Source organism: Manis javanica, chromosome 8 (genome assembly GCF_040802235.1).
Source record: "Manis javanica isolate MJ-LG chromosome 8, MJ_LKY, whole genome shotgun sequence".
Lineage (NCBI taxonomy): Eukaryota > Metazoa > Chordata > Mammalia > Pholidota > Manidae > Manis > Manis javanica.
In genome coordinates this window covers 7228311-7253509 of record NC_133163.1, presented here as the reverse complement: position 1 = coordinate 7253509, position 25199 = coordinate 7228311, and the positions used below count along the sequence as shown (strand labels likewise).

At 44.3% G+C, this 25199-nt stretch overlaps 1 long non-coding RNA gene across 2 annotated transcripts; it reads right to left on the bottom strand.

Annotated features, from left to right (window-relative positions):
- Positions 1–1291: 1291 nt before the first annotated feature.
- Positions 1292–20716, bottom strand: LOC140843238 (uncharacterized). 2 transcript variants are annotated; one of them, XR_012120839.1, is made up of 3 exons: positions 20655–20716; positions 4686–4818; positions 1292–1538 (listed from the first exon to the last, which is right to left on the bottom strand). It is a non-coding gene; the product is annotated as an uncharacterized lncRNA (long non-coding RNA). The 2 variants fall into 2 exon arrangements; XR_012120840.1 differs by lacking the exon at positions 20655–20716 and adding an exon at positions 5510–5748.
- Between the last annotated feature and the right edge of the window lie 4483 nt (positions 20717–25199).

Genomic DNA, 25199 nt, shown 5'->3' with positions numbered 1-25199 from the left:
ATGTGTTAAGAATTTCTCTTATAAACCTGCAGTAGCCCCCTGAGGCACGAGGCCACGCCACTCAGGCAGATGACCTTCTAAAGGGCATCTCTCAGGCGAGGACTGGATTTGGGACATGGAAGTGATCTGGCAAGTTTCAAAGCTCAACTAGACGACTTTACCTCATTTGAGTCTCAAAACAACCTTCCAGGGGTATGGATTGTTAATCTCACAGAGAAATACTGAGGCTCAGAGAAGTGGCAATGACTTTTCCAAGGTCATGGAGCAAGAAAACAGCCAGTATACAGGGCCTAAACCTATTTTTTCTCTGTACCTCCCACCTGTCCATCCTGAGCCCACTGACCCTGGAACACTGGGTCAGAACCATGTCTGTCTCCAGCCACAGACCTTCTGGGACAGCTGGCCATTCTTCAGATTTGCTCCTTTCTTGGAAGCCTTCCTTGTGCAGCTGGAGCAGTTGGAACACTGTTATACAGCTGGCCACCTGGTTTACCCCTATCTACCCTTCTGATCTCAGCTTAGAAAATTCCTCCTTCAGGAAGCCTGCCTTGACACCCATGTCCAAATTTGCTGCCATTTCTCTGTGGTCCCAAGGCATCCAGCATTTTGTATTTTTCTATCCCCTGCCCCTAAGGGAATGTAACAGGTCTCTCTCACCCTCTTACTCTCTCCCTCTCTTTCTCTGCTTCTTTTTACCTCTGTCTTATCTGAAGCGAAGGATCTTGTCCTGTCAATAACATTTGTCCAACAACAGCCAGACACTGCCATCAAGGCAGACACAGCTGAGCATGGTCTCTGCTTCCATGAGGTTCCCATGCTCAGAGCAGGGAGTGAGAGGGGCAGATTGGGATTCCCCGTTCCTGAACTCCCAGGCTATAGCACAGTGTTTGGCACATTGCAGGTGTTCAACTGATGCTTTTCAAATGGACAAATAATAAATAAAATATGAATACAGTGATTAGCTTTGATAAAGCAATGTTATGCGTTGTCTATGCATAAATCACATGGGAACTATTAGTCCTGTTTACTGACCAGGAAAGTCGGGCAGGGATTGGGTCTGTGCAGGGAAGGAGCAGGGACAGAAGCCAGCTTACCTACCCCTCACCCCTCTTCTGGGTGACCTCTCCAGCTTGGCTTCCGGAGCTTTGTCAGTGACAAAGGGGCCTTATTATCGACACTACAGACTTGTGTCCTTGTTAAGTGTTTTTTCTGGTTATTTACTGGAGCTTAATGAAGCAAACAAGGAAACTAACAGGATACTTCTTTCTTAATTTATTTTAATGTCTGGGTGTTGGTTTGTGAGGGCAGCTCCAAGGGTCATGTGTCTGTCATTGTGCACTAAATGTTGGGTGAATGATGCACCCTATTCTGGGGCTTGGGGCTAGGGAGGAAGGCAGGGCACTGGATATTCAGAGCCTGTGGTTCCTGGAGCTTTAGGAACCAGGAGCAGAAGTGGGGGAGAAGGTGATGGCACCAGATGGCTACGGAGCAGGTACCTGAGGAGTAGATCCCCCATCACCACACAAGCAAGGATATCACTGTAAAGAGAGGAAAACAACCTGAGCTGAGAGTCACAGAGGGTGAAAGCTCTCCCTGTCCACACCTTAATCCTGAGGGAGGCAGCGGGTGCACAGCAAGGGGCATGGCCTCGGCATCCCAGACTCTAGTTCACATGTGGCTGCTTCCCGAACCTGTAACTGTCATCACTCCATCTGTGCCTAGGATCCCCACGCTTACAGATGGCATAAAAAATGCCTACCTCAAAATATCACCATCATATTGATTAAGTCACGAGCTCTGTGATCATGTCCAGTGGCCCTCCTTACTGGCAAATAAGAAAATGCAGTCTTCATCTCCACTCCCTACATTTCACTCCCACTGGCCCTAATGTCACCATCACCCTTCAGGTCTGTGACATCCGATTGAAAGCCACTGGCCACAAGTAGCTGTTGAGTGTTGACTGTTGAATGAGGCTAGTCTGGGTTGAGCAATGTGTGTAAGAAAAAGAATATAAATCAGTTAACTGATTTTTATATGCTGATTACATGCTGAAATGATATCATGGATATATTAAGTTAAAGAAAAAAATACTATTCCTTTGGACATGAAAACTTACCTGCTGCTCTTGCTTCCAAATTTGAACTCCAGCAGCCTGCGGTGTTAGCTTAATTTATGCACTGGACCTTCCACACATGTGCTCATCTTGCTTTTAGTTACTTCCATGTCCCCCTTACTTGATTTTACTTTTTTATCGGCCTATCCTGCACTGTGTTTTGAGGGTTGCTGGGCAGACTAAGTTTCCAGGTGTGAACTTGCCCTATTACCCTGCCCTGAGGTTGCCTTACTCTCACAATTACACCAGAGCTCTTGGACCCAGAAAGAAGTTGCACCTTTTGGCAAATGATATATGGACACAGTCCAGATGAATACTAACTGTGAAAGGTCTACATTATTCATTTCTGGTTCAAGGTGGCAGGGTTAAGCCTGATTGCATCCTTTTAGTAGTATTAGGCTGTGATAAGTCATCTGACACTGTGACCCTATTATCTGATGTCTCAGAAGCTCAGTGCAAACACTCAAGGTCCAGCGGGGACATGAGTACTTAAACAGAACACATTTGAACATTTACAATTGGAGACAGCCTGGGAAACTTCCCCTCTGGCTTGCCTCCCTCCAATTTCCTTTGTTTTTCCTAGTGTTGAGGAATAATGAAAAAGTTTAATGAATATCTGTTTTATGAATGAATATTTGGACAAATAAAGAAATGGAGAGTAGATGGATGAATATATGAATAGATGAGTAAATGAGTGAATGAGCAAATGAACCAATTGATTTTTGGATAAGTGGATGCCCGGATGGGTAGATCAATGAATGGGTGAACAAAATGTTGAATGCATAGATTTATGTATAATTGGGTAGGTAACTGGATGTATGGCTGGTCAGTTGGGTGGATGGAAGTACTATGGATGAAGGTAAATATGGATCAATTAACGAGTGAATGAATGGATGGATGAAGGACAGATGGGTGGATGAATGAGTTCAGTGTAGTGTTTTCAGTGAGACTTTTTCTAGAATCTTAAATGTTTTTACCTCTTCCTACTTCTGGCATTCTTTTCCCCCTTCTGCTTTATCTTTCCCTCTTAAGACTTGCTACTATCAAACATATGATGCAATTTTTTAATTTTGTTAGCTGTCTTTTCCACTAGACCATGAACTTCAGGATGGAATTTCCTACTTCATTCCAAAAACGTTCATCAGTGGGGCTACATAGTAATCACTCAATAAATACTGGTGGAATGGATGGATGACTGTAAAGATAATCAGACAGAAGGCCGACGAAAAACACCCGGCAAAAAATGGGATGCAGAGCAATACTCAGAAAGAACATGAGGTTGGGGACCTGAAACCACAGAATGTTGTCCCAGCTCCACTGTTCACGACTTGTGTGTTTTTAGGCTGGTGTGAACTGGGCGATGGGACCCCTCTGAGCCATTATGGGCTTGCACCTGTGACGTGGGAGCGATGAGATCAGAACTGGCCTCATGCATGTTGTGGGGACTCAATGAGAAACAGCCTGAGGAGGGCTTGGGGCGCGCTCACTCTCCGTGGCTGGCCACGCTGGGGCCTTGGGGTGCCCGGCTCTTCTGCGGGGTCTCTGGCACCAATGCCTGTGTTTCGCCCCTGAACCTTCCCGGGAGATGAGGCCTTCATGGGTGGTGCTGAAGCACAGTGGGGACAGTTTGGAACTGGGTCGTGAGTCATGGATGGGGGTGACAGACCCAGCTCAGATGTCCTCCAGCTTTAGCATGTCTCATTTCCATCTGTACCTAATTTTGCTCATCTCTGAATCAAGGGGACTGGCTCGCATATCTTGGAAATTCATTTCCAAACACATTTCAGAGTAAATAATTGAAAATCTACAACCCCACAACACACTGCTGCTGTTCTCCATATTCCAAAAAGGACTTGCTATTTGTTGTGAGAAAATTAACTGAATGGGCTGGACAGTCGCTCAGACCAACTGGTGGATGGTGCGGCTGAGGTAAAGATGAAGAAAATGCAAGGAACGCCTTCTGACTGCAGTGACCTGGGGGCTGCTGGGCCTGGTATCCCACGTTAGCTACTTCTTTTCTTTTCCTTTTTTGAACCCCCTTCCTTTGCTGTCTCCCTCCCTTCTCGCCTTCCTTAAGTAAATCCTTTATAGAACTTACTGTGTCCAGACAGTTGTTGAAATATAATTACATATATTAATTCACTTAATTCTTATAATAACCCTCAAGGCTTGTATAAGTATAAGAAACTGATGTTAAGAGGCTTCCAAAAATATGCCAAAGTCCATGAATGGTGGAACTGGAATTCACATCTAGGTCTACCCCATCCCAAAATCCATTTCCTTTTTCTGGATTGGCCTTATAAATAAACATGTAAATGAACACAGACATAAATAAATAAAAGATAGATAACAAAATGTGCTTCTTTTACTCTAATAAGCAGGTATAGTGTGGGGACAAGAGCTAAGTGAGGCCAGCATGGAAAGATCCTTACTCACACTTCGTTTAGCCCCTAGGACCTGGAGGGCTTTGTGTGAGCTTCTTTGGAAACAGACTTGTGGAAGATGCAGCTAGTTAAGATGAGGTCATACTGGACTAGGGTGGGCCCTAATCCAACATGACCCGTGTCCTTACCGGAAGATGGAAGTTTGAACGTACAGACATGAAGATGATGTGAAGACACGGATGGAAGATGGCATGTAAAGATGCTGGCAGAGATTGGAGTGATGCTATCACATGTCAGGGAATGCCTGGGTGCCACCAGAAGCTGGAAGAAAAGAAATTATCATCCTCGAGAAGCTTGGCAGGAAGCACAGCTCTGCCAATACCTTAATTTTGGACCTTTGGCTTCCAGAACTGTGACACAGTAAGTCTCTGTTTTTTCAAGCCACCCGGTTTCTGGTACTTTGTTACACCAGCCAAAGATAATCAGTACAGATTGCCACATGAATATTCAGATGAATGACAAAGTAGACGTCTCAGAACTTCTGAGAAGGATTTTGGTTTTCTGATAAAAGGGACAGAGGTGGCTCCTTCCAATCATTTCCCCTTCTTTCACTTTGAATGAATGCTTAGTTTTTTTTGAGATGGTTGGTTTTGAGAGAGAGAGATCTTTCTGATACCCTAGAAATGGGTGAGTGGAAAGATACAAAAGTCCTGAGCTCTAAACGGCAGTGTTGCGCTGCCACTATCCCAGCCCTGCACTGCCTACGTTTAAAATTTTAATGTGAAAGTAATCACTTCCTAATTGTTTAACTGCTTATTTGATTTGCTGTTATTTGCCAGGAATGTATGATCTGTTACAGTAGAATTTAGATTACTGCTTCCTTTTGGTTTATGCCAGAGGGATATTAATAGTCCCTTCACAGTTTACTAACACCTAACATTTTTTAAATTGCTTAGATGGAAAGAGATGGTCTTTGATTTATTCACTCAACCCATATTTATTGAATACCTACTATGTTCCAGTCACTGGTTTAAGTGCTTGGGGCCCATCAAGTCAGTGGAACCGACAGGGATTCCCGTCCCTGCAGGGTGCAGGTTCTCCACGGTCCTTTCCCTCCAGGTGTTTCATGGCTTCTTCATCAGAGCCACGCATCACGGGAGTATTCTCCCTCAGCTGGAAAAGATCTGGGAAGAGCTGTTCAGATTCTCCTTCTCACCGTGCCCACACCAAGAGCACCATCAGTTTCCCCCGACGGAGGCCGTCCCAGGGAGGACCATCAATGATGCCTTCCTCTCTGGCAATGGACAGATCAGATCAGGAATAGAAAATACCGAGTCTCTGCATTTGTAATCATACTGCCGCGGCTATCCCGGCGTCAGTCTGAAAACAGAATACGTGGAGGCGCACGACTGGATTTCCCTTCTTCATCCCTCTGCCTCAGGCCAAGGGCGGTGAAGAATGGTTACTGCAGAGGAAGTCTCAGACTCACGGAGGTGCACCTTCCCTGTTTGGACGTTAGAGCCTCTTGCCCTTCAGAAATGGCTGGAAGTCCTTCTAAATCTTGTCTCCCTGTCTTTTTTGGGTGATGATGTCTCTGCATTCCCCTGTATTTTCTTTTTTTCCTTTTCTCACTGCCTGCTGTGGATCTTAAAATATTTTTAGGATCACTGGGAGGTGTTCAAAGTTTGGATATGTGCTAGGCAGACAGTCATATTTATTGGTGCCTTTTCTGACTTAAAAAAATAAAAGTCGGCATCTAAATTTAGTGAGGAGAAAATATCCTAAGTTGGGCCCTTTCCTGAGAGAGAGAGAGAGAGAGAGAGAAATCCAGTCTTTTAATATAAATATGTCTTCTCAAAGGAGAATTGCTAGTGTAATTTAAAGGAAGGATTCAAGTTGCAGTAATAGAAAAACTTTCAAAATAAGAAAAAAATGTAGAATCTCTAAAAGTTTTCATTCAAAGGGCTGTTTTTAATGTTGCTGTGGTGACAGATTAAGAAGGAGAAACTTGAACCAGACCTTTGACCTGTCGTGGGGTCGGGGGTTACCTCCATCTGTGTTCGGACTCCTTTGACGACTTCCTGTATAATTTGACTATTATTTGCATGTCTGGGCGCTGTCTGACCTCAGAGTCTGGAAAAATGAGAAAGGCTGCATGCATTTCAATGCCATATGGACTGCGGTGAGGCAGGACACATTTAATCAAATCTGGGTGGGAAACAGTGTTTGATCCCAGGTTAGAAGCTTGCATGGGATTTCCAACAGACTTAGGGGGGAAGGGCCATGATTTAGGGTGCACGTCCCCTGCCAGACACTGGTTTCACTGCAACTGAATTTTGAATTACAATTTTGTAATTTTCAATTACAAAAGAAACAACAAAGGTGCTGGTGGCATTTCAAATTGCAAGTGGACTTCTGCCATGAAAGCCCATAAGGCGGAATTTTCAAAATCCAAATAAATGTGTTTCTAACACAGACTCAAATCACAGGAAAATGGGCACTTGGGACAAAGATAAGGGATTTTTTTTAAACTGTAGATCTAATTGCAGACTAAGTTCATACAGAATAATGATCCTATGCCAGTTTCAAAGTTTCCCCTGAGGGTTTTCATTGCAGAGCATTACATATATATGTATACAATATTTAATTACTGAAAAATAATAAACGTGTTTCTCAATTTAGTGGAGTTAAAAAAAAAAAACCCGTAACAGTTAATCAGAGCTCCTGAACAGCAGAAACAGTTCACATGACCACACGAAGCTGTTATAACACCAGCAGCGTTGAAGCCTGTACTGTCTAGAGACTCATGCCATGGTAAATGGATGTACTCCCAAATCTGTGGGGCCCCGGGTTTGGGAAGGACAGTTCTGGCGAGCAATGTCTTAACTTGTTACCAAGTCTCAAGTGCCATCGTCTGATCTGACCCTCGTCACAGTGCCCTGAGATGGACACAACTGAAGGAGATGGGTAGGGATGGGTGTCAGAAGACACTGGCTCATTATCAGCTCCCAGGGAGAGAGTCAGAGTAGCTGACAGTAGTCACGGTGGGGACGGAGAACCTGGGGATGACCCAGTAAGCAGAAGGCAGGTCACTCTGAGCCCAGTCCAGCCGGCCCCACGTATCTGCGAAGGAAGGGAATCCACAGCAGGATGAGCTCAGAGTGTGGCTGAGGCGGGGGGGCCTCTTGGGAAAGGAGTGGCAGGGGCCTGTGTGGGGCCTGGGAGGAGGGGTGGACTTAGGGGGGGAGAGAAGGAGAAAGATCAGGGGAAGAAGATATTCTGAGCTCGGAGCTCGGTCAGACTTTTCAACCACACTCAGTCCTTCCCATTATACAGAAAAAGAAACCGAGTGTGAGACCAAGAATCAGTAAGTCTCACCTGAGTCACCTAGTTAGGTAGCGGCAGACCTGGATTCAGGCCCAGGTGATCCGACACACCAAGCGTCAGGCCCCAGGGTCACACCAGGAACAAGGACTCTAAGACTGCAATTTTTTTTTTCTTGTCTCAAGTGATAGTTCCTGGTTCAAGTTCAGAAAGAGAAACAATCTAATTTCTCCAATGTTCTAAGTTCCTCAGGTTTTAGGGCTTAGTATGTACAGAGAAAGACAAAATGCTGTAATAGAGGAAGCTTGGGCCTTGAGCTTCCTCTGACAAAGGCTAGGATCTTGGCAAAAATGACTTATTTTCCTCCTCTAGGAATCATATTGCAAAACACTTTGGTCAATATGTTTGGAGCCATTGTATGTAAAAGACAACCTCTGGCTACTGATTTTTTCCCCCTTTGGTAGGGGAACATTTATGAAAAAATCTGTCTCATGTAAATAGACTGATTTATCAAACATGTACTATGTATTAGATATTGTTCAATTGTCCATAAATGCATTTGATTTCATGACCAAAGCTGAAGAGGCATATCAGTAACTCTGCTTTAGAGAAGAAACCTCAGTTCCCAGAACTGGCCAGTGAGCAGGAGCTGCGAGCCGCAGTGCCCCGCCCAGGCCTGCCTCCCGAGGGGCCCCGGGCTGGCCTCTCATGGCAACGACTCCCGGACCAGCATTTGAAGAAAACTGCCTCATTTCCTCCATGAGGGTCTGGGATTCAGATACCTCACCCAAAACTGATGCAAAATGTATTGGGGAGCAAGTCGTCTCCAATAATTCTTCTACTGTGAAGAGCCCCTCTCTTTCTTACGGACCTTTTCAAGAACGTTAGACCATTGTGGGTGATGGGCTACCATGGCTCACTTTTCCAGAGACCCAAGCCTTTTACTCTGTCCCCCCACCAAGGAACTCATGCCCTAGATTATTTTGTCTGTGGTAGTGGTCCTGGAGTCTGACTCAGTTTTAAGAACAACCTTGCCCCCTGGGCTCTGTGTCGCATTTCAGGCATGCCACGGGGAATGTCAGGCCCTTATTAAATATCAGGAGCCCTCCATCTGCCTCTGTCTTTCCTCTGAAAGGACTGCCAGACAGCCGAGGTCAAGGCCACACGTGCCCCGCTGATCTCAGAGCAGGGGGGGGAGTTGCTGGTCTACACTGAGAAAGACACCAAATCAGAAGATTCATCTGCAAACTGCAAGACTCCAATGTTGTACATCGACCACAAGCACTGTCAAAGCTATGATTTTACAGATTATTTTTCCAGTACACTTCCCCCTATGGTCAGATTCACCCCAGAAGTGAGGGCTTACTTTGGCCTCAGAAAATGCAGATGAGCTGAACAGCTCTTCCCTGCCACGTCCGCATCCGGCAGAGGCCAGAGGAGGTCGGCTCCGCTTGGAAGCTTCCCCTGGGGTTTGAGATGGGGTGTTCAAATTATTTAAGCCAAATGCTGATTGACCCAAACACAGAGGAATGTATATGACTTCAACGGAAATTATTTCTGTAAAGCAGAACGGCAGCGAAGTACGAGGCAGATGGAAAGGTCTCCCTCACCTTTGGCTTTCTGCCTCCCTCCTGGCGGCCTCGGCGGCCTCACGTGCCTCCTCTCCACCTCCCTGGACAATAATACCACCTGCTGCTTTGGGTTTTGGTGAAGCTCAAATGAATGAACACGTAAGCACAGGGTCCAGCCCAGGGTAAGTGCACAAGAAATACTGACTGTCATCATCCTCGAACTCGCCACCGTCCTCATCATTATTACCACCATCATTTGTGATTACATCGGGACCTTGGCCTTGTTGTCCTAAGCTGGGAAGTCTGGGTGGAAGGAAGTTCCTATTCGTCTTGCTGCTCAGAACCAGGACCCAAAGGGATAAAATGGGCTCTGAGGTTTTGGTTCACACAGAGGCTCTGCACCAGCAGGGGGCTGTTTTGGGGGAGCACCGAGGGCTTCCATATCCCCAATTCTTGATCTGACTCATTTCCTAGGTGCTGTCTCATAATCAGGAAAAAAAAAAGAGCAGAAATTAGGAGAAGATAATAAGAAAGCACAACGTGCTTTTTGTCATTTGAAAGTCCTCATTTCAAGACGTTTCCCTTGGCTCCCGGAGTTCTTGTGTCATTATCTTCTGTTAAAAGTTTCAAATGACATTATTTGCATGGAAACTCGCATACCAATGATGCCATCGATGCCACAAAGTTGCATTACAATGAAGGGGATGATGACTGTGTCACAGGGACGTGACATTCTTCCTGCCATTAAATTGAAAGTCAATGCTGGCAGTTCTTAACTGCTCACGTCCCCTGGAAATACATCACTTCTGATATGGAATGAATATTTTAGGATGCCCACTCCAGGAGCATCAAATGGTGCTAACCTGTAGTGTTACTGGGCCAGCAGAGACTTCTAAACCGAGGTGGACTTGGGGAGCCTTCTCTGCATCAGCACAGCAAGGTTAATGAACTGCTGCCTTCCCCCGACAAACCTCACTGTGACTTGATGACAATCTCTTCAATGATGTCCGTTAAAAGCAGTTCCACTTGGAAATGTTTGCAGGGAAGTTGAGGGATGGCTCTATTGATCAGAAGAGGATAGCCCCACTGGGAGGGGACCATTGGCCCGAAGTGCCCTCCCATTGGATGGAAGCTTCTCTGGAGGCTGGTCCCGGAGGCTGAATGTTTCCTCACTGGGTAGAGCAGAGGTCACAGGACCGTCCAGAAAAAGAGCTTTTGGGGAGTGTGGAGTGAGAGAAGAAGGGACTGGGGTGGTATGATTGCCTATCCCAGACAGAGGGTGAGGGAAAAGAAAGCAAACATTCCCATCCCATCCAGAGAGGCAAACACCCCATCGTCATGGGAGATGCTCACCACAGGAAGCGGCCGTGTGCCACCATTCTGAGACCGGACCACAGAGCTGGGGCCGCCTGCCGAGGGCCAGGCTGGGGGCGAGTCTCTCTAACTCTAAAGCCCCCAGGCTGGCCCCGCGCGTGCTAGCCTGCCAGGGGGCAGGACACAAAGAAGCACAGGCAAAGAGAGGGAGTTCCACGTGGACTTACCCGGGATTTTGCGATCAGAAAGGGAGAGAGCTGCCAGTAACTAGTGACGATGGCAAACACAGCCGAAGAAGACGGTAGGAACGGTCAGAGAAGAAGCTTCCGTGTCGTGCGTGCTCGCCTCTTCCTCGTCACCCGTCCTCGCTGCCCCTTTCTTAATGCCTCCTGGATCCTGAGCTGAACGCACTCCACCTTGAGTGTCTGCCCTTGGCTGGGGGTGCTGCCCGCTAGAGCCGACTCCTGGCTGACCCCAGGCAAGCAGCCCTGAGAACCTCCTGTTTACCGTTGGCTGATGTGGCAAGGGTCTCCCCCAGATTTTGCCTGTTCTCATCTGGGAATCAAAGAATGTGCATCCCCACAGTGCCCAGTGTGCCACTGAGAGGGCAGCTGCCACCTGCTGCACTGGGTCGGGGGGACCTGTCCACCCCACGAGGCCTCGGGTCCCTTAGGGATGGTCCTCATGGCCACCAGGGTCATACATTGCCATCAGAACCGCAGCACCCCCGCTGGTGCTTCAGTTTGTGTCTGGCCCTGAGGTTGGTGCTGTTTTTATTCCCATTTTATAGATGAAGAAACCGAAGCATCCAAACGGACTCGGCAGAGTGCCCCAGGTCGCCTGTGGAAGAAGGGCGAGGCCAGGATCGAAGGGCCCGGCCCAGAGTCGAGCTCTAACAGCTGGGGCATGAAAAGGGGGTCACCAGACGGTTTTCTGATTGAACCATCCTGTCTTTTGGAGAGGAGCTCTGCTGAAGCCACAGAGGCCATTGTTGTTTTGGGACATATTTACCTGGTTCTGAGGGAGTTTAAGAATTCTCATTTTCTTGCAAACCAACTCCCTAACCTTTTGCAGACAACACAATATCATGTCATACAGGGATGCAGAAACCAAACATCATAATTAACATTTTCTCTGGGGGGGCTTTCCTGCCAAAGGTAAGTCCCCATGATGATCAGGAGACAAAGCTTGAGAGTAGAGGGTTGGTGAATCCCTTAGCTCTTTCTTATTTTTATTGATACCCCTGAAATATAATTGACACACCCTTCAAAGAAAGCTACTCCAGCCACCCCTTCAACTTTGATATGGCTTTTTAATCAGGAGACATTTTTGCCTCACAATGAATATGGAAAGCACTTAAAATATTTTGTAGATGGATTGCGTCACTTCTGACCTCAGTCAAAAGACCACATTAAAAGGAACTGAAAGGAATTCACTTGGAGTTGTCTGGGCTCCAAAGCTCTGAGGGCATGTGGAACATGCTAAGGGGTGCATTCATCTGGAGGAAAAGACTAAGCACTGAGTTAGGTGGAAAATGAGAGGTGAGCTTTGCCTGGGAGGTACCGTGTGGTTTCTCAAAGCACAGGAGACGCTGAGGAGGTGCTGGGCATTGCCCTTGGATGTTCCACATTGTTGTGTTCTTTTGGGCATGTCTTACCTCATCTCACTCTTTCCCAAGATGTGCTCAGTGGACTACTAGTCCAGGAGCTGATTCTCCTTCAATAAATGCCCCTCTGACACCTAAGTCTGGGAGAGTTTCCACACTTGCATTCACCCCTTTGTGATTCACAATGCACACAGCGCATAAAAAGCTCTGGAGGAAAAAAAAAAAAAAACAGCAAAGAAGTATCCAGAAGATTTTGAAAACTTTTCTTTTTGTTTCCTGAAGAACCTTTGAGACGTAATTTGGGACAAGCCAGCCTGACTCATAAAGGGGAAGAATATAAGAGGTCAGGAGCCGTCTGGAGTGACACACCTGGTTAGCCTTTGAACCCGTCTGCCCCACAGAGTGCTGTCTTCTCCGAATCCCATTTCCTCTAAGCTCATCCAATTACAGCAGTGACCAGGAATAAATCAAATGTAATTAGTTGAGTTTTCTTTTTTAATAATAAGATATAGATGATCTGATCTTATTAAAATGGGAGATGGAAGGGTTTAAGACACAGAAATAAATAAGTACCACAGGAAGGAGAATAAAGTTTACAATGTATCTTGAGAATTCAAGGGAGGGAGAAAGTCCCTCCAGGTTGAGGGACTTGGTCAGGGGCAGGAGGGGACCCACCCAGAAGGGTTTCCTGGGGAAAGGGGTGGGATATTCAAGTACACCTTGAAGCCTGGAATGCTGTGTACTTTTTATGAATAATAAAAAATTTAATAATACTCGTCTCCAATTAAGAAAAGACAGAATCTTGTTGTAAAAGGAATTTGAAACTGTAAAGTAGTAAGAAAAATATCACTCATCACTCTCAGACTGAAAGATAATCATGAAAACATTCTTTCATATTTCCATCCACTCTTTATACAAAACACAATAGTCTTTGTAACAAAGCAAATCCATTGTGTCTGTGACTTGGTAACCTAATTTTCTTTTCTGTTTCTTTTTCTTATTTTTTTGGCTTAACATGGCAAAAAAAAATTATGTATATATATATATATTCTTTCCAATTTTTGTGTAATACTTTTCAGGTTGATGGATCATGGTTTAACTAACCAATATTCTTTTATTGGATAATTAAACTATTCCTGAATTTATAGTTTTTAATATTTTGCATTACTCTGTTAAGACCATCTTTGTGCACAAGACATTCTGCATATCAAGTTTTACCTCTTAAGGTATATGGAGAGACTCAATGTCTTCTTTAGCTAATAGGGACTAGAGATACATATCAAGTATGGCATTGATTTGGCATATGGAAAGTGTTTATCACCTCCATGGCCAAACTCAGTGAATTTCCATCATTATGGCACAAAGACCTTAACCCAATTCTGGACAGATATGAGTTCCCCAATGTTGGTGGGGGGAAGAAGATTAAATTGAACATTAGAATCAAAGCTGTGGAAATTTTAAATTTTCAGCTGACAAGTCACACTGCAGATATGAGATTGGAAAGGTTGGAAAAAGGATGCAGGTGGAAGAAAGCGTATCTCCTCCCTTGCCCATCTACAGAAGTCCTTTGAACTAAAGGATAAGAAATAGAGAGAATGACATGCTAGTTGGGAGAGGGGTCCACATTCTGTCTTCTGGGTCCCCAGCCCTGGTTCCAGATGGAGAAGATTATGGAAACCCTATTTCAAGTCTGGGGATCTGAGAGTCAGGCGGAGGTATACATCACCATCTCCTCCGGATTCTCATAGGTAGCAGTCATGTGTCATTGATACCCAGCTCATCAAAGGGTAAGAATGAGAACTATATGGGTAAGGTGGAAAGGCAGCACTGTCCTTCCCTGCAAGTCGGCTGTGAGCCTGGAGAAGTCATGGGAGGTAGTGGAGTCATCCAGAACCCATGACAATGACACAGGGGGTCGAGGAAAGGCCAGAGGTCTGAGATGATGCAGCGACCAAGCAGGAATTACACAGTGTGGTCTGTGGATAGGGAGGCCAGCTGAGGACTCCTCTGTGCAATGGAGACAGACAGGCATGGGATGACAAGAGCCACAGCGAGGTGTGACATCGGAGTGGGACCAGGAGGCAGATCCCCTGCCTACAGCTGGTCTGACCATATGATAAACCCCTGAAATTTCAAAACTATGCAAGGAGGTGAAGTCCTCAAATAGGAAGTGAGTGCATACAGTCTGTAGCCACACACAGTTAGTTCTAGCAGGGACTTGGGAGCTGTCAGAACCCTTTTGTTTTGCATGTGAGGAACCAGAGGCTCAGTGACTTGACAACAAGTTAGAAGAAGGACTGGACATGAGATTGTTGAATAATCTCTGTCTTCTGTGCGTAAGTCCACAGCCATTGATCAGAGTGGAGTTGAGTTATGGTAGCATCTCAATGGACTCATGGCCACCAACAGGAGAATGAGGCTGGAGAACACACGAAGTAATGATAGCACATGGGTTCATGTGCACAAAAGTCAGTCCACTGTAGGGCACTGAGGCCCTCAGCTCCTTCTAGGCAGTCACAAGGGGCTGCCGTGAGGGGTCAGACAAGGAAGACCAGCTGTGAGGGTCCCAGATGCAGCGGTAGTGTGGACTCTGCAGGTGTTAACAACTCTCAGCTTTTCCGTGCTTGTTTCTACCTAACATAAACCAATTGCATTCACTCCTTTTTCTCATAGCTCTTAACCTTTGAATTTCAGGGTTGTATAGAGACATATTAGAGATTTTATCACACATCAGACCTACCTTAATTCCTGTTGTTTCTACTTTCCAGTGACATAAATCACTCAAGTCACTTAACCCCTGTTAGCTCAGTTCCTTATCTGTAAAAGCTCAGTAACAGTGCCCACTTCACGTCGGACATCATGTGTGAGAGAGTGAGCGCAGTAGGAGGTCCATCCGTGGTCAGTGGCTGACACTTTTTGAATGCAACATCTCATGACTCCTCACGAATCATCCTATAAATGTCGATATCTACTTTGTAGACTAGACAGTAAAGATTCACTGAACTGGATACTTTGCAGCAGGTGATGGAGTCAGCACCCTGGCTGTTGTGTATTTATTTCCCCTGTCTAGGTCTTTGGATCATCAGAGCAACTTCCAGACACACCGATTGGTTGCCCAAGTCTGGTCCATCAAGCTCCTTTTGATTTGAAGCTGAGAAGCCTCTTCAGTTTTCTGATCGACAACCTGACATTGCCTGTGGCCGTGTCTGGGCCACACAGAATGACTGACCTGAGAATTTGAAGGTGACATACACTGTGGAGAGACAAGACACAGCAGGAAGGGAGGTCTCCAGATCACGACTCCATTTACTGCTGAGGTTAGGTCCAGCCATTGTTTCTGTGGTTTGATTCATGCCTTATAACTTCCTACTTTCTGCTTTGACGAGTTGCAATTCAGTCTGTATCACCCACAAGCAAAAGAATTCTGGTGACTGTAGAAACTGGGCCCAGGTCCATCTAAATTCAAAAACTACCTGTTTTTCCATGCCAAAGGAGGGAGACAGACAGAGAAGAAATACTTTCATCTTAATCTATCAATCATCAGATTGGTGCATCCTTGGGTCTCCAAAGAGATGGCCTAGGTAAGCTTGAAATGTATACTTTCATTTTCTAAAGAGTGCCCTTTCTAAATCACCTTATTTTGATGTAACTGCAAAAGGCAGTACTATTTTGGGTTCTTGCTATGATAAAACTGAAGCTGTAAGCTTGGGACTTTCATGAGAGATTGCACCGAAATGTCAACAGATGGCTTGCTAATCATGTTAAAAAATACTCATTTCTTTTCAAAAATGGCATTTCCCCCCAGTAAGTAGATCAGAAAGCAGTGTTTATGATATAAAACATATTAGTCACAATGCCATTTAATTATCCTACTTAATCATCAAGGTCATAATGATAATTGTTTCTAAAAATTAACACATCTTTCTTCAGCAAGGAAGCTTACCCAAAATGAGTGGTCAGAAACATAGCATTGGTGTTTTGAAGGACGTGCGCATTAAAGGGAGATAAGAGTAACAACCACAGAGACTGTGTCTAACAATTCACAAAGTGTACTACAATCAGTCTGAGGAGTGCAAGCTATTTGTTTATCCATTTTTGCTCAAAGCCAAGGTGTCATTTTTTTCCGGCAGAGAAGAGGGACTGGGGTCTTAAGAACATTCAAGCATGGTTGACCATTTGGCTCCAGCATGTTTTCTTGGGAAAACAGTTGTCTTTACCAACCTGCAGGACCCACTCAAACACTGAAGGCCACACCTCCAAGAGCTGGAGTTTCTGCTCTTGTTCCTGACCTCTGTGAGCTTGTCTCCCTACAATGTCAGGCTCTGCTCTTTGGTGTTATCATTGATCCTTTTCTAGCTTATTTTACTTGGTCTCCATGACCCCAGTTCCATTTTTAAACCTTACCTTCTGGGCTGTCTTATTCCTTCTTTCCAAAAGTAGAATCTGTCCTCCCTGTCCCAGCCCTTAAGGACACACACGTGGCAAGCAGCCTCCTCGGCCAGCATCCTCTCTCACCCTCGCCCCTCCTGGAAGCCCCCTTTTGAAGGATGTTTCAAATAACTGTAATATCCCAGTCAAAAAAATTGGAGTTTTACTGAGGAAGCCAGTTCACATAACAGTCTGAAGCTTGATCTTTTTAAGCATCTCAAACAACTTTTATCTCTTTATCCATGGAGTCCTTCTAAAATGTACTATGGAAACAGAGAAGAAAATGTCCTTTGTGTTCATTCTTCTAGATAACTCTGGGTCATATTCGGGACTTTGACGATGCTGCTGTCAGAGTGTACCTGGCGCTCTGGTACATGACAAGGAAGGGGCTTGAATGCAAGCATCCTTAGTGCTCCCAGCTGCTGTCCCATGCAGAGCATGCTCCCTATGCTGCCCTATGCAGTGACTCCATCACATTCCCCAAGAGGAGACAGGACTATTTGGCCCCACACAAAAAGACCCCAGATTTTCTGTGTCTTTTAGTTCTTGTGTCATGCCATTAACTGTGCTCTGAAGCTCTCTGCTCTTTGATCTCAGGCTGCCACCTGTCACTTCTGACCACACTGGCTTCCCTTCCAGGATCTGACTTCTCATCAACAATAGCCGAAGACCTGAGGAGCCCACCTTCATTGGCTTGGTGTCTGACAGAAACGTGAAGGGGTTTTTCTGTAGAACTGCTGCCTCTATGGAGCCTCCTGGGCTCTCTCTTCTGTCTGCATGGGACAGCAGCCAGAAGCACTAAGGATGCTTGCATTCAAATCCCTTCCTTGTCGTGTACCAGCTGAGTGACTTGGGTAACTTCTTTCATGTCTTTGTGCCTCCGTTTCCTCTTCTGTAAGTAGGAATGGTCATCAGATCTGACTCATCGGGGGGGTCTGGAGATTACTTATAAAGCACCTCCTGGTATTACTGTATATTTATTAAACAACTAGGATTGATTATTTCCTTTTTTAGTCCCTTGTACCATATACAAACATGAAAATAGCAGTAGTTTGTTTTTATGTTTATTTAATCAATAGATGGTGAGGTTATCAAAGAAAAGTCACCAGGCACAATTATCTCTATGTGTTGGAGTGCGTAATTGCTTGCGTTCCCTTTTCTGAATGTCTGGCCATTCTCGGAGCTAAATGGAGACACCCAAATCTTCCATTGTGTCCTGCAGCACGTCCCTCCCACTCCTGTCCACTCAGTCACAGATTATGAGGCCTACAGTGACCACTTGAGTTAAGGCTAGTCCTGCCCTGTCCAGCCTTCCCAGTGACCAGAGGTAGATCTGGGTATCTGGGTGTGTGAGGCCTCAGCATAAGCCGTTTGGGGATCTTTTTTATGGAAAAAAAGAAAAAAATATATATGTGGTTATGACACCAAATATATACTTAGAATGAGAAAAATACATTTCAACAAATCACAGATTTTTAAAAGTTGACAAATATGCAAAAGAACAACATGATTCATATTAATTTCCTGCCTGAAACACCTCAAAAATTATTTATCCTTGCATTTTCAACTGCATGTAAATATAAATAAAATTTTGAAATATCATTTTTTTCTAGAGAGAATAAAAAGATAAGTCACAGGTAATTTATTTTTGTTTGCTAATATAGTTTGGGAGAGTTTCTTTCAACTTCACGATTCATTACTGATAGCATCATGTAAATTTTTAAGACATGGCCAAGCATGGAAACTGCTGTCGAATTTCTTATATAAATGAGCTATTTTCTTATATAAATGAATTTCTTAAATAAATGAGCTGTTAAAGATGTATTTGCTGTTTGGAGTTCTACTAAGGGCTTTTACCCTACAACCCCAATTTCATTTTAAAAATCAAGTACTGTGTGTTTATTCCTGAATATGTCATATGATCTAGTATATTTCTGACAGGATTAGGCTTCCATTTTCACCAGGAATTCCTGAGAATCCAGTGCTTTCTAACAATATTACACATCTAGTAAGTGGAAGACATTTCCACAAGGAGCTTTGTCTCTGTATGTTTGAAAGCTTGTTTCTTCTTTATTTAGCTACTCCCACAACTGGGCACTGAGGACACATTTATGGCCTCATCCATGTCATATCTGGGACTCTAGAGGCAGCACCTCCTTATCACGATGGCAGGTGAGTTAGTAACATGAGCAACAGGAGTGTTTCCAGAAATCAAACCATTACCACATCAGGAGAGCAAACAGAATTTGGCTATACTTGGAAGTGGCTGTGAATGCACAGACCCAAACTAAACATACCTCCAACTCAAATTCCCCTTCTCTGTGTCCCCCCCATTCTCTGGCCACCCCAAGATCACCTGGGAATAGGGTTAAGGTGAAGGACAGAAAGTCAGAGCACAGGGAGACAGCTGTCCTAACCAGTGTGGATAGAATAGCTCACAGGGGGCACATGTTCCAAAGACATAAGACCACATTGCTAGGCTCCTGCTAAGCCCTGGAAAGGGCCCTGCAAGTAAAAAGATAAATCTTAAGCTTCATTAGCTTCAAGGTAAATGCACCTTTGCCAGAGACCTCAACTCGATGTGAACCAGCTGGAGAAGATGAGTTGAGTCAAGGTGATTTCTTGCCAAGGGTTGTGGAGCTTGTTGCCAAAAAGCTGTGGGGATCTGAGCTAAAAGTCATGTGTACTCATGAGGGACACTGCTGGGGCATGTGTTTGAGATAAAAGAGAAAAAGAAGCTGATCACAAAGAGGAAGGACGTGAAAAATTAACATAGGTGTGCTGCAAAGGGGGCCCAGGGTGTGGGGCACAAGAACCATACAGACAGCCCCAGAACTGCCTCATGACAGCCTTCCCTGAGGCCTGTTTGGGGGCCTTTTCTGCATCTCCAGGCATCTGTGCTATGTCCCTATAAGAAACCCATCACCAGAGCCAGTGTAAGTGCTTCATCAACTGAAAAGCATGCTAAGCTATTTCTCTGTCTCCAATTAACACAGTGTCTGCCACCTGCACTGCTTGGGCTTGAAAACAAGTTACCTACGAGAAAGGAACCAACTACTCATCTGGAGAGTTGAACAGTTAAATAATGACCTATTCTTTTGTGAAAAAAAGCGCATATTGGGCTATAGTCTTAGGGGAAACTGGAAGTTAATTCATGTCCACCTCATGGCTAGGGGGGTTCCAAAAGAACATTGTCCTCAGAAACCACAACCATAGGGAAGCATCTCCAGGAAGAAAGCACAGCTCTTCCCTCTCAAATTTCATTTCCAGCCAATGTCTTCTTTGTCTCTTTTTCCACTGTGAATGAGCATTTAGCTTCAGCTTACGATGTTGTATCAGGGACTGTTCTAGAGCTGATGTATAGTGGACTGTTCTGTCTCTCTGGGAGATACAAAAGTAAATATAACATAGAGCCTTTTTCATTTTGCTGCTAGCCTAGTAATTACCTACTGTTCTTCCAAAGCCACTGCCTCTTAAAGGCCCTCCATCATTATGAGGTTCACAAAGAGTTTCTAGAAATTAACCAACCCCAACACACCACAATTCCTATTGTTTTTGGAAAGTGCTATGATCTTATCATTTTGTTCTTTCCAGTGAAAACTTTTTGAGAAATACCCTTATTTTTATAACCCTGCAAGAACTTTATCATTAATAAATACCCACAGCAAAAATAGATATTCTTCCTAGGCCCATATATGTTTCAACTTGGATTAAGAAAATATGGTTACTTATTTGACAGCCGATTAGTACTATTAGTTTATTTCTTGTATCCGCACCCCATTCCTCCAGGTGGCCCACGCTATCTCTCATAATAAGCATTATGTTTAAAAAATGGTTGTGCTCCCAATGGGGAATTTTCATGGCACCAGCTCTTTCCTCCTTCAGCCAGTTCATTGTGACTCTTGGAAACTTACCTTGAGATAAAAAAGACATCCAACATGACATGGAAATATAGGCAATAGATTGCATGGATAACTGAAAAAAAAATACAGATAATCAATCTCTTTATAGCTATTTCAGGCCCACCCTCTGCACGGGACCCTTGCAGATATTAATAGGCTCATATGTGGGTGTCTGACTCTTCTCCAAGCCCATCCCTGCCTCTATCTTTATGTTACATATGCCTATAAAGATTGAATAGCTAATAGGTGTCTATTAATAGGTGAATGGGTAAAGAAAATGTGCTATATATATATATACAATGGAATATAACTCAACTATAAAAGAATGCAATCTTGTAATCTGCAACAACATGGATGGCCCTAAAGGGTATTGTGCTAAGTGAACTAAGTCCGATAGAGAAAGACAAAGACCGTATGATTTTACTTAGATGTGGAATCTGAAAAACAAAACAAGTGGATAAAGAAAGCAGAAATAAACTAATAAACAAAGAACACATTGGTTTTCAGAAGGGATGGGGTTCAGATAGTGGGGGAAAAAGGTTAAGGGGATAAAGAAGAACAAAATATCAAATATGAATTAAATTAGTTACAAGATGAAAGTACAGTATAGGGAATATAGTCAATAGTGTTGTAATATCTTTGTATGTTGACTGATTGTAACTACTTGTGGTGAGCATTTAGTACTGTATATAATTACTGAATCACTATGCTGTACACCTGAAAACAATGTTATATTGTATATCAACTATATCTCAATAAAAAAATAAAGTGGTTAAATTTCATATATTTAGAGAAAGGTGTAAAAAAAACACCATGGTAATTCTGCAACTGCAGAATCCATATATAATGGGGATCTCTTTTATTAATTTATCAATTTGCTTATTTAATTTGGCTTGGTAGAGCCATTTCTTAATGATGTAAAATCCATCTGGTGTCCACTGTCACCCACAGGGTAAAATCTGTGCTCCTTCCCGTGGACTTACAGGTTCCAGTGACCTGCTGCCATGTTACCTAGCCTCCCCTTTGCTGCTGAGCATTTTAGATGGTCTCACTTGCCCAGGTTCAAGGCCAACCTGTCCCTGATGGAATGGCTCTGAGACTGAAGACAACAACTTAGGCTTGTCAAAGGTCCACCTTCTGTCCAATATGCAGAAGAGCTGGGATAATTCCCACCTGAACCATTTTTTCTTGCAAGGTGAACTTGAGGGTAACACCATTTACAGTGGTATGGGATCTGATTCCAGAAGTTTCAGGCTAATATGGGAAGAGAATGAGCTGTATCCTTTCACACTGAACTCCTTGTGGTTTCCAACAGCTCAACCCATGTCCCAGAATGAAGGGAGGTCCATTTCCTGATGTGCTGTCTGGAGTTACCTCTCCGGCTGTGGCTCTAACTGGGCCCCTCTGCAGTGGCCAGGCTCCACTGTGTCAGCCAAACCGGTGTGGTCACTGATTATAGCCCAACAGCATGTAGAGAAAGGAAATGATGCTTGTTCTCTGGTCCTACAGATGGCGACCATAAGCTAAAACCCCATCGTTAAGTGTCTATGTTAGTATTCTGGTAGGATGAAGGAGCATCTATCTACTGGATCTTCTGTCTTCTGTTGTTTTATTCTAGAATGCCCTGAGAATTGCCAGGATCTCCAAGTCCATCAGCTACTACCAGCTTGTCCAAACAATCTGTTGCCCTTGTGTGGCCAGCTCATTGCCAAACTACCACGGGCTTGGTGGAGCCGTGGGTGGGTTTTCAAGTTTCCCCAAGCCTCATAAATGTCACAGCCAAGTAACGATAGAGACCACAAATTCATGTCTTTCTTGCCAATTTTACTTTGATTTTAAATTAATGAAATAAATGTACTTTTACAAAATAAACCACACTAAGCATTTGCACTGGAGAGCCTTGGAGATCGTCAGCTTAACCCAATCTGAAAGCTATGCCTTTTAATGCAGACATTGGATGTGAAAAAGGCCTTGTGGGTCATAAAGCTCACCCCCTGCCAATATCAGAGGAGCCCTGGGCTGGTCTGGGGGGTGTGAGTGTGTCAAATTCCCTCCATCCAAATCAAGGGAGGATTGGGCTGAGTCCTGCCTCTCATTAGTCACGCCCTGTGGGGTGAGACTCAACCATTGCTGGAGCCCCCAGCCGCCCTCCCCCGCACAGCCGTCTCTGATCAAAGGGTATGAGGCCCTTACCCCCATCACTACCTGACCCTGGACTCTGGCCAGAAACCGCGGGCATAGACTTTGAATCCTAAGGATGTACCACGGCATGTGTAAACATCTTCAAGAGATCCCCAGCCAGGTCCCCCACTTAGCCATGGGACAGACAGAATTGCCCATTTCTGTTGTTAATCACATTTACCCCGTGAGGGTCTAGTTGGGGCAGAACCATTCCAACATTCACCTCAGCTCTAGCTCTCCGCCCGATCCAGGCACTTCTTTGTGTCCAGTGTGAGACAAAACCCACCCTCTCCCTTCAAGATCACATGCTGGCATTCTAGCCAGTATTCATTATTTGCTTGTGTTTAGATTTTCTTTCTTTAATACAGAAAAGTGTGGGGAATTTCATTCTGATTTTAAAGCAGGCTTTTACCCCTTTAAGAAATAGCTCGGTGTCTCTGTCCAGTGAATTATTGAAGTTTTGACACCCTTGGATGGATATTTTTGTCGTAACCCACTGCTTGCTATGCTGTTGATCCAATTATTTGGAACAAGCAATCTGTCATTCTATTGTTGTCTTCCAATAGTTTGACTTTGGTGGCAGTTGTAGAAAAAGAAATACTTTCAACTTTAAAAAATAGGTGGGGAGAGCAACCTCAAACAGCAACTCAAATATGTATTTCTGAGGTTACTTGGAACTAGGGGTCTGACTACCTGTGCACATAAAAGGGCAAAGAATGTTCTTCCAGATAACAAATGTTCTGGAATAAGTCAACTCAATCACGTGTTTTGGCCACTATAGAAATAATGTTTTTCAAAATCTCTGCCAATGCACATTATCTCCCTGCTACTAAAACCCACCCGTTTCCTAGAGCTGTTGACATGGGATGATCTGGTTAGTTCTATTAATTAAAAAGAAATTTGTGTTCTCTTTTGACTTGCTTGAAATCCGTGGTGGCCATGTTGCAAACATTAACTATAAAACTCATTATGAATATATACACAATACTTCGTCAGAACCACAAAGGGCATTACTGATCTAAGAAGAGATCTTCTCCTTCTCATTTCTGAATTTATGTGTTTAAAAAAAGTATCAAAGCATAAGCCTTAAATATAACATCTAATAGCAAAACTATCATCGTAACATCGAAGAAAAACCCAACCTTCTGAACAAAACAGTTATGAACCAAGCAGTTGTTTACAATTAGGACTAATCTATAAAAGTTCTACATAAAAACATCTCAGAATTTGTAGTTTACTACAGAGATGACTCTGGGAAGTGTTTTCTGGCATAGGCCTTATGTTAATTGTCTAGAGCTTCCATAAAAAGTATCACAGTCTGGGTGGCTTTAACAGCAGGAACTTTACGTCTCACAATTCTGGAGGCCACAAGTCCAAGATCAAGGTGTGGGCAGGACTGGTTCCTGCCTAGGCCTCTGTCCCTGGCTTGCAGACGGCTGTGGCTGTGTTCTCCCTGCGTCTTTGCAGGCTTCCCTTCTGTATGTGACTGTGTCCTGATCTCTTATTATAAGGGCAGCAGTCATACTGGATTAGGGTGCACCATATGACTTCATCTTAACTCAGTTACTTCTTTAAAGACCTTATTTCTAAATATAATCACATTCTGAGGTTAGGACTTCAACATAGTAATTTGAGGGGGGCCCAGTTTAGACCCTAACAGGCCCTGTAAGCTATCACAGGTACTTCTGCAATCTTTAGGGTTGGTTTCCAGTTAACACTGTTGGGTGGAAGGTTCCATGGGCTCCATCCTGAAGCCCAGGCTCTTTAAGCCATAAACCACATCCAGACCTGCTCACACAAACTCCCCAAAATCTTCCTATTTTTTTCATCCTGAGTGTGGCCTTTTCTGGCTCTCCAAACCCAGCAATCATTTGCCCTCCAGCTTCTCAGCCTTTCTTACCCTGTAAGCAAACGCTTTCCCAGCTCATTCCCCTCCCACAGGCTGTTCTTGGTTCAGGGCCTGTGGCTCTTCCTTCTTAGGCTTCCAAGGTCCAGAGATAAGTACTCATGTAATAGGCGCTGAATCAAATTGGACGACTGTGTAAAACAATCCAATTGGCAGCTTTGTATTAATTTTCCATTCGTAAATGAATTTCCAAGTGTTAACCTTTGCACCGCTCTGGTAGATTTTGAATTTCCTAAGTGGATACGAATTTGAATGTACATCGTGGAGGCTATGTGCAGCCAAACGATTACTCCAGTGAAAAACTAAATAACTAACATAGTTTAAATCTTCAAAGAAATATTTCATCATGTTTTTATTATGAGGGAGATGAGGCCCAAAGGCCGCACAGATAAATCATTACACACCTTGGAAGAGGCCCCAGTTCCTTGGCTTCCACACTTTCCACGCCTCCGATCTTTTGGATACATGTC